General features: G+C 32.5%; 1 pseudogene; it reads right to left on the bottom strand.

Annotated features, from left to right (window-relative positions):
• Positions 1-6,477: 6,477 nt before the first annotated feature.
• LOC110651229 (uncharacterized) lies at positions 6,478-8,051 on the bottom strand (annotated as a pseudogene).
• Between the last annotated feature and the right edge of the window lie 487 nt (positions 8,052-8,538).

Below are 8,538 nucleotides of genomic sequence, written 5' to 3'. Positions count from 1 at the left end.
ATAATGTTTTTCTTTTAATTTCCTTCTTTTGAGAGAACTTGATCTCAAACTTAAATCTCTTTATGACATGATTTTTTATCGTGTTAATAATCCTCATGCCCAAAATTTAATTGGGTCAAATTTTGATGCTATTATTATTACTATTTTAATCATTAACTTTAATCATAAAACATTCACGATCTACACTTTAATTCTACCTAGATCTTACATCAAGTAAGAACATTAACATCATGTTCATCATCATAAATTTGATAGAGAAATTTAATTATTCAAAATCTAGGGCTCTAATACCACATGTAAAAAAATAATTCTTAATATACCATAACAATCATAAACATAATATAAATCATAAACATAAGATTCAACTATTACCCTAATAATAGATCGTAAACAAATAAATTCTCATAGATCTAGAAAGTATACATGACGTGGAGTTTAATTGAACCATGGTAATAATTGAGAGAAACCCTTTGATTCAATAAACTGATTTCTCCCTCTTGACTATTCTTGATTCACACACAAAACTTTAGTGATGGAAGACTTTTTTGAGATCACCCTAATATCTCTGACTTTATGAAAGAGAATGTATGTATCCTTATGGGTAGAGAGAGAACCAGCTTATATATATATATATATATATATATATATATATATATATATATATATATATATCCAAGATGTAATTTGGTCTATCCATCAAGTAATTCATATATGATTAGAATTTACTTTAATTAAAGTAATCCTTATATAATTAGGATTTGTATTAATTAAAGTAAATATCAATTAATAACGGGCCACATTAAAGGGATTGATTTTGGCCCATATGGTAATATTAATTACCGGGCAAAAATCTTACATGTGAAAGTGTGAATGTATTTATCGTGTGAATTTATATAGTTTGAATAGAAAGCCAAAAATTTGATGTGGTTCAAAAAGGAAAAGAATTGAATTTTAAAAAGAAAAATTTAGTATTTAGTCTTTGAGTTTTGACCGATATTATAACTTGATCCCTATGTTTCACATTCTAAGCTCTGCTCTCCTCCATGCACATGGCGTGCACGAGTTGACTATCATAGAGGCTGAGGTTTCCAATGTGAAAAAGAAAATGATATAGCACAACAGAGCAAATGGTGCCAATACAATGCCAATCTGCTACCAAATCACTTTGACTTGCATGTTGCACCTCCACCAACCTACGTATGAAATCATTATTATTATTATTAATTATCATCTACCATAATTTGGATTATATCCTTTTTAAAAAACCCTTAATTATAATTATATAATTTCAATTCAACCTAAGCAATAAATAACAAAAAACCACTTATTTATTATTGGGGCTTCTTGTGTCCATGACAAATTGGATAGTACACTTTTAAGATCATTGTAGAAGAAAATTTAATTTAAATGTGAGTAAACTGACTCAAGTACAGAAGTATGTTAAGTTAGAAGGGGAAGGGTTGAAAAGAGGAAGGGAGAGGACTAAGTTGACGTGAAAAGAAGTAATATTACAGGATTTACAAGTTTTGGATATTGAGATGTATTGAGTGGCGAATCTATTCCTATAAAGGAGAGGTCAATTGAGCCCCTGTTTTTCTCAAGTCATCCTCAGATATTTATATATTGGTTTAAATTGACTCCTCATAAATTTAAATATTGAACTCTTTTTCACCCATAAAAGTGTGAGTCTCATCTTTCTAAATTTAAAATTTAACTGCTTTTATATAAATATTCAGCATACTATTTTTTAGTATACTAAATTTATTATATAATTTGACTATATATTGACCTCGAATTTTTTTTTTAATCCATCAATGGATAGACTTAGTGTATAATAGAGCTAAATGATGAAAAGATGAAAAAAATATTATATAGCAGATTTCAATTATTTTTTAATTCATACTTGCTTGTTATTGTTGTTGTAATGCGAATAAACTCACAAAAATTACGCGGATAGAGACGCAACATTTTGATCTAATACAAAATGAATCTGGGCAAGGATCAAGATTAGGGTCAATTATGATAATGATGGCTAAAGAAAGAAAGGAAAAAATTGAAAACCAATGTAGAGAAGGATGGACAGCTCACATATGCCAATAATGAGGAAATAGTTAAACAATACCATGGATAATATAGACTGATAAGATTGACATATACTCATTTCCAGAACCTTCCAATTTGACCTATTAATACAGCTATAAACAGCATATTCTCATTGAAAAAAACCCTTATAAAAGAAATTAGATAAAAGTATTAGATAAAGAATATTATAAAAAAATCTTCCATTTTGGCCTATTAATAGGCGGCTAGAGATGCATCAACATTTTGATCTAATACAAAATGAATCTGGGCAAGGATCAAGATTAGGGTCAATTATGATCACGATGGCTAAAGAAGGAAAGGAAAAAATTGAAAACCCATGTAGAGAAGGAGGGACTATCACGACCCAGGGATGGGGTTGGGACGTGCTTGTTCAACCAGCTACGCAATGGAGTGAGCTTCGTGTCCCACATCGGAAACGGGAAGAAAAGATTTGGGCCATATATGTGGGAGTCTTCCTCACCTGGTCAGCACGCTTTTGGGAATGAAACCTCCCAAGGGACAAATCCGTGAGGCCCATGGGCCAAAGCGGACAATACTGACTGGAGAAGGATTGGGCTGTTACAATTTGGTATCAGAGCTGGACTCCCTCTAGTACGGTGTGTGGTGCGAGGACGCACCAAGCGGAAGTTGGTGGGCTTGTCACGACCCAGGGATGGGGTTGGGACGTGCTTGTTCAACCAGCTACGCAATGGAGTGAGCTTCGTGTCCCACATCGGAAACGGGAAGAAAAGATTTGGGCCATATATGTGGGAGTCTTCCTCACCTGGTCAGCGTGCTTTTAGGAATGAAACCTCCCAAGGGACAAATCCGTGAGGCCCATGGGCCAAAGCGGACAATACTGACTGGAGAAGGATTGGGCTGTTACAGGGACAGCCGACATATGCCAATAATGAGGAAATGGTTAAACAATGCCATGGATAATGTAGACTAATAAGATTGATAGATTGATACTCATTTCTAGAACCTTCCATTTTGGCCTATAAATATAGTTGTAAACAACATAATCTCACAAAAAAAAAATAGATAAGAGTATTAGAAACCCATAATCTCTGAAAGTTGAATGAGGATGAAAGCCTACAGTTCAATCTTAATGAAGCTTTTGGCAGCCCTCTACCTATCTCTCCTTTGTGCGTCACAAAATTTTGATTTCTTCTACTTTTTTCAACAGGTAAATTAATCAGTTAATAGTTAAGCTTCATAATTGATTTGAATTTTTTTTTTTTTTAATTATTCATACTGTGATACAAAGCAAAGTTGCTGCTACCCAACCACTAGAAACCTGCTACTGATTTTGGCATTCATGGGATTTGGCCTAATTGCAAGGACCGGAATTATCCACCAAGTTGTAGTTCTGGTAATCTTTTCAATCAAAATAAGGTAACTCCCTATTCTATTATTAGACTTTTTTTTTTCTTGAAACTTTATTAAGTGTATTGATTCACTATGATGAACAATATTAAAGTGCATCACTTTTTTGTTATAAAATTTTTACATTTGGTTATTTTTTATATTTAATTTATTCACTTATTATAATCATTATGGCATTATAAGAGTCTATTTGATATTATTATTTGAGCTCATACTGAGAAAAAAAAAACTTATCTAAAAAATTAATATTTATTAAGAATCTTTAATTAAGTTATATTTTGTATTGAGTAAAAATGAGAGGAAAATGATAGGGGAAGAAAAAAAAAAAGGAAGACAATTCTCTTATTTTGTTGGAAGGAAAAATGAAGGAGGAGAAATTAAAATTGCATTTATTTTGTAAGAAGGAAAATATGAAAAGAAGAAAATTTATTTGAATTTGTATGGAAAGCTATTTTATTTTTTGCCCAAATTGAGCGGAAAATAGTGGAAAGCAGCATTAATTTTTTCTGTTTTCTCTCTATGCCCTTTTTTCCTCCAATAATCATTCTTTAATATAATTTTATTTATTCAATATAAGTATAACTGTAAAAATGTAATACTTTTCTTTTCTCACTTTTATTTCTATCAAAACATGAAAAATCACTTCTTTTCCTTTTATTTTCTTTCCTTTCTATATTGATTTTACTTTCCATATAATCCCACTCAGTTTTTCTTCCTTAAGTTTCCTATTTGCACAGAAATCAAAGTTGGGAAAGTAGAAGTGATAGGAATTATAAGGAAAATAAAATCCCTGCCGAAATGAAAATTATTATTTTCCATATTTATAAGGAAAATCTTTTCCATAGGAAAAAGAAGGAAAGGAAGTCATTTATTTATTTTCCATGTTTGTATGAAAAAAAAGTGAAAAGAAAAAATTATTATATTTTAAAGAATAACTATTTGAGAAAAAAAGGGTATAGAGGAACAATAAAAAAAAATTAACACTTTTTTCCACTATTTTTGGTTCAATTGGGATGGAAAATAAAATGACTTTTCATACAAATTCAAATAAATTTTTTTCTTTTCAATTTTCCTTCTTACAAAATAGGACAGAATGGATTTTTAATTTTTCCTTCTTCCTTTTTCCTTCCAACAAAATAAGAGAATTATCTTTTCTTTTTTTTTTTCCTTCCCTATCATTTTCCTCTCCCTTTTACTCAATACAAAATATACCTTAGTTAAAGATTCTTAATAAATATTAATTTTTTAGATAGTGTTTTTCTCAATATAAGCTCAAATAATAATGTCAAATAAACTCCTATAATAATCATTAAGTGAATAAATTAAATGTAAAAAATAACAAAACATAAAAATTTTATAACAAAAAAGTGATGCACTATAAATAGTTCATCGTAATGAATCAATATACTCAATAAAGTTAAAAAAAATAAAAATAAAAAGTCTGATAATAGAATAGGGATTTAAATTATTTTGATTGAAGGGATTACCAAAATCACAATTTGAAAGGTAATTCTCATCGTCGTAATCACAATATTTTATAAAATTATACTAAAATAAAATTAAAAATTAATTTGTAGGGAAAAAGGGCATTGAAGAAAAACAGGAAAAAAAAATTAATATTGCTTTTCACTTTGTTCCCCCAATTTTAGAATGTTTCAAAATGCTATTTAAGTATCTTCCACATAAAGACTTGCAAAATTTTTCTTTTTTTTTTTTTTTTTTTCCTTTCCTTTCTTACAAAACAAGGGAATTAAATTTTTATTTTTCCTTTTTTCTTCCAACAAAATAAAGAATTTGACTTTTTTTTCCTTCTCTTACTATTTTTCTCTCTCTTTTTCCAACTGCAAAACATTTTAATTATAACAATCTCAAAACAATAAGTTTTATAACAATCTCAAAACAATAAGATTTATGGTGTGTGACTATCCATCTGATAGTGTGAATGTATTTATCGTGTGAATTTATGTAGTTTGAATATTTTGAAAGCCTAAAATTTAATGTGATTCAAAGAGGAAAAAAACTAAAGTTTAAAAAAAATTACAATTTGGTCCTTTGATTTTGACCGATATTATATCTTGCTTCCTATATTCCATATTCTTAGCTCTGCTCTCCTCTACACACACACACACACACATGGTGTGTACAAGCCAACTTTCACAAGGCTATACTTCCAATTCAACCCAAGAAATTAATAACCAAAAACCACTTATTTAATATTTGTGTTTCTTGTGTCCATGACAACTTAGATAGCACACTTTTAAGATCATTGCAGAAGAAAATTTTATTTCAGTGTGAGTAAATTGACTCAAGTAAAGAAGTGTGCTAAATTAGTAGGGAAAGAGGTGAGAAGGTCATGCTAAATTAGTAGGGAAAGAGGTGAGAAGGGATGACGTGGAGGAAAGTAGTATCATAGGATTTACAGTTTTTGGATATCAAGATGGACTCAGTAGCGGATCCATTCCTATAAAAGAGGATCAATTGATCCCTCGTTTTTCACCCTTATATATTTATATATTGGTTTAAATTAATACCTCATAAATTTAAGTTTTTAACATCTTTTTTTAATGGAAAACTTATTTTTATTAATAGGAAATCAATCAACCCCTACATTGAGCAAATTATTATGTGTTTACAGAGCACGTGCAGCATCACCCACAAAGTGTGAATCTCATCTTCCTAAATTTAAAATTTAACTACTTTTATATAAGTATTTAGTGTACTATTTTTTAGCATACCAAATATATCATATAATGTGTCTATATATTGACTCTGAAAAACTTTTTCCCTGAATTTGCCACTGGATGGATTTTTTTTTTTTATCAGCAAACTGAGGGCAAGCACTTCCACCCATGTTCCCATTAGAAATTCATAGGAAACCCAATCGTCTCTATCTCACAGATTATTTATGATAAGATAATTTAGCTTGTCTGAGCATGTAAAAACTATCATCCTAACTACCCATTCTTCGCATTCCCAATTTGTTCCCTTGTCATTGTCAACAAGTCAGCTTTACCGGTTGCAGCTCCCTACCTTCCATGTTTACCACACTCTTGAACAACTGAGCCAACTAATTTATGCTTTACTCTCTCTAAAGAAGCAGAAACCTCACCAAACAGTTGAGGCGCATAAAAGCCTCTACTAGGAGACAACCCACTAGGCCACTATCTTTCCTTCCATCCCTTTTTTTTTTCCATTTTTTTACATACTACATCCCAAAAGACTTTAGGATGCATAGACGAAACATAAAGAGGTCTTTCCATAGTTTCAGTCAGGTTGATGCCCATTCAAAGTAATGACAGAGGGCACCTCTAGTGGCAGTCCAGTTGCCACAGCCAAAGAAAAGGCTCCCTTGCTTTGACCCGGGCTTCCTAACCATTCCTTTGCTGTTCTTCACCGCACAGTAACAGAAAGCGTGATACTGTAAAACAGGACTATGCATTTCCTTCAGTTTGTAGGGTTGATCCAGTGAGAAGGACAGATTATCAGGGGACGGCTTCCATGACAATGAACCATCAGTTGTCTGCCACATTGGTGAGTTTGTGATGGAGAATTTTTGATACCCCTGCGCATGAGGAGGGCAAGTAGGAGAGCAGTGTTTTTGGCATCATCGAGTCCACAGTGAGCACGGCCTTGCCATGCTAGGCCTGCCATCTTCACAGCCTCCTTTTGATTGCACCTAACACCACCAAATACCTCACGGAAAGGAATTCTCAAATTGATCCACCGATTAAAATAAGGGGGCTTCCAGATCTTCTTAAATCGGCACTCAGATTCCAACATCACCCGGCAATCCCAGTTTGACAATGTAACCACAGCAAAGTTAGTGTTTTTTATCCCCTTCTTCTCAAGCCATTTGTCATGCCTAAGGAGTGCCTTACTAAGTGTGACACCTCTGTCCACCTGGATTTGCTAGATACCAGTCAGATCCTTGCAGAAATCACTTAGGAGCTGATTGCAAGTTGGCCGCACATATGTCTCGAAACACGCTTCGAGCTGGCCAGTTGCACTGCTCACAATGACAGATGGAAACTCGATTATCTCTTGTGGATGGGGATTTTTTTTTTTCCTTGTAACAAGTAGCCTCAAAGTCTATGACTACAAAATACTGAAAATCTTGGAATTGGAACTCACTGGGGTAACCATGGGAGAACATATTAAATGGGGCATACTGAAATCGAGTTTCCATAGGAAAAGGATAAAATTGTCGCTCATAGAAATTCATTTGGCACAGCTGAACCTTTTAGAGTCAGGGTAGAAGGTTGACCTTGAGCCAAAATCATGATGGTAGGTCGGTTTGCTGTGTAATTCACTAGGAAGTTCAAGAAATTCAATGCTTATTGAGTGAACTGGTTCCACAACAACCCCGCCTGAGTGCACACTAATTTCTTCTTTGAGCTCTGGAAAGCCTTCATTTGAATTCCCATAAGGGAATCCATTGGTCTGGACGCATTTTAAGGATGCCTCAGAGCTCCTTTGAATAGTTTCTTTATTTTCAAGGGCCATCATGATCTTGCGATAAATAAAGATCCACCAGCGAGTACATGAGATCTTACTCTGTTTTGCCCGCCCAGTGTGATTTGGAGATGCCACTGGATGGACTCAGTGCACAATAGAGTTAAATGACGAAAAAGATGGAAAAAAAAATTATACAGCCAATTCCAATTAATTTAAAATTATTCCAAGTAGTTTTAAAATTAAGACTTATTTTTTATACAATGCAAATAAGCTCACACAAAAATACGCGGATAGAAATGCAACAACATTTTGATCTAATACAAAATGATTCTGGGCAGGGATCAAAATTAGGGTCAATTATGATCATGATGACTAAAGAAGGAAAAAAAAAAATGAAAATCCATATAGAGAAGGAGGGACAGTCGACATATGCCAATAATGAGGAAATGGATACACAAACAATGTCAAAAATAATATAGACTGATAAGATTGATAAGATACTCATTTTCACAACCTTCCATTTTGGCCTATAAATACAGTTATAAACAGCATAATCTCACTGAAAAAAATAATCCTCATGGAAGAAATTAGATAAGACTAATAGAAACCCAT

The sequence above is a fragment of the Hevea brasiliensis genome, chromosome 9 (genome assembly GCF_030052815.1).
Source record: "Hevea brasiliensis isolate MT/VB/25A 57/8 chromosome 9, ASM3005281v1, whole genome shotgun sequence".
In the NCBI taxonomy this organism is placed as follows: domain Eukaryota; kingdom Viridiplantae; phylum Streptophyta; class Magnoliopsida; order Malpighiales; family Euphorbiaceae; genus Hevea; species Hevea brasiliensis.
Note: the sequence above shows the minus strand (reverse complement) of the source record. Positions and strands in the feature narration are given on the sequence as shown.